The following is a 1,734-nucleotide window of genomic DNA, read 5'->3' as shown; positions in this document are numbered from 1 at the left end:
TCTCTCTCTCTCTCTCTCTCTCTCTCTCTCTCTCTCTCTCTCTCTCTGTGTGTGTGTGTGTGTGTGTGTGTATCACATCTCTCTAAGGATAAGAAATTTTAATACAGAAACTGAAGAAATTCTATTGTAGTCATGTAGCAGTAGCTCAATATTTTCAGCTATGTTATGTTGATTTCACAATAAAAAAGAAAGAAGCCTCAGTGAGAGCAAACCTAAAGAGATGTGATAAATAAATGTACCACCGGACATGGAGATAAGACAAAACAAACAAACAAACAAAAAGCAAAGCAAAAAAGCCAAGACCAACAAATCTAAACAACACTTAAATGCTTACAAATTATATATCAGTATGAGTTCATTAACTGTGGTATCCAGTGTACAATGTGGAGAGTTAATGTAATTTGAGTGTGGACTTATGGGAACTCTGTACCATTATCATGATTGTGTATAAATCACAGTGTATTCTAAAATTTAAAGGAATTATGGAAATACTAATTGCAACCACAGCAAGCTTGGGTGAGAAGAATATTTTCAGGTAGGAAAAACTAGATCACATCATGTGTAGATGATTGGAAATTTGGAAGACCTGAGTTCAAAAGCCACCTGTGTAATTTTCTAGAAATATGCTGCTGAGCATCTAATTGATTCTTCTTCATCATCTGTTACATGGATAACATGGACCAGCAACAGTTGGGTTCATAAGAAACTGCATCCTGTGGCTGATATTGCCACTGTTATTAGGACAGAACTGGTCTCCCTTTCACTGTCTGTGTGGATCAAGTCTGCACTGATCTGGGATAACTATTGGATTCACATTGTCTTTCCTTGTATTCAACCCAAATCCATCCTGCTGTGATTCAAACATGTCCACTCTTGGGAAGACAAAAAGCAGATGCTTGTCTTTCCCTAAGAAGATACCAATTATTTAGTCAAATTACTCTGCAGACTTAATGTTTCTTTTCTCCCTTTTGTGTGCATGTAAACTAGTCTTTTTACTAATGCAATCAAAGAGATGTGTGGCTTGAATGTTTATTATGTGTGTTATAAAGAAGCGTTAATTATTTTTCACTATTGAGAGACCACAGACATTCATTACAGAACGTTAGAAAAATCCTAATTATTAAAAAGAGGAAATAAAACCCACCTGTCTTATTGTTGACTATGTGGTCTTATCCACAATCTCGTGAATATGTTTGTATGTCTAAACATGATCCCATCAATAATTATTAATCTGTATTGAATGCCACATAGAACAACTGTGTCATAGATTATTGCTTTTATTGTCTACTTTTAGGTGTTTGGGGAGTTCCATTTTATTTACTCATTTTAGATATCTTCATGTATTAGGTGTTTAATATCCATGCATTTCTAATTATACCCTTGGAGTAGTGAGTTACTTATCATGATTTGGTATGCTGATAAGTATATGTATGTATACATATTTTCATGGCTTTAAACCCATTAGTAAACTCAGGCCAGCAGATATGTGAGAGGTGAACTGGGAACAAGGAGTTAAGAATTAATATTTAGGAGCCTTGGTATAAAGTGGGGTAAAACTTTGTCTATTTATTAATTATAGAGGCTGATTTAATGTCTAAACGTGTCTCAAAACTGGAAAATTTTAGTATGCCATATCTAAGTGAATGTATTTATCTACAAAGATGCTCTTTGTAGCTGCATAATCATGGCTATAGATCTCAGGCATGCCACACACTAAAAAACATGGTTCTTGGT

Source organism: Grammomys surdaster, unplaced genomic scaffold, assembly GCF_004785775.1.
Source record: "Grammomys surdaster isolate TR1022 unplaced genomic scaffold, NIH_TR_1.0 122322, whole genome shotgun sequence".
Classification (NCBI taxonomy): Eukaryota; Metazoa; Chordata; class Mammalia; order Rodentia; family Muridae; genus Grammomys; species Grammomys surdaster.
The sequence above is the reverse complement of the archived record's forward strand: the minus strand, read 5'-3'. Positions refer to the sequence as shown.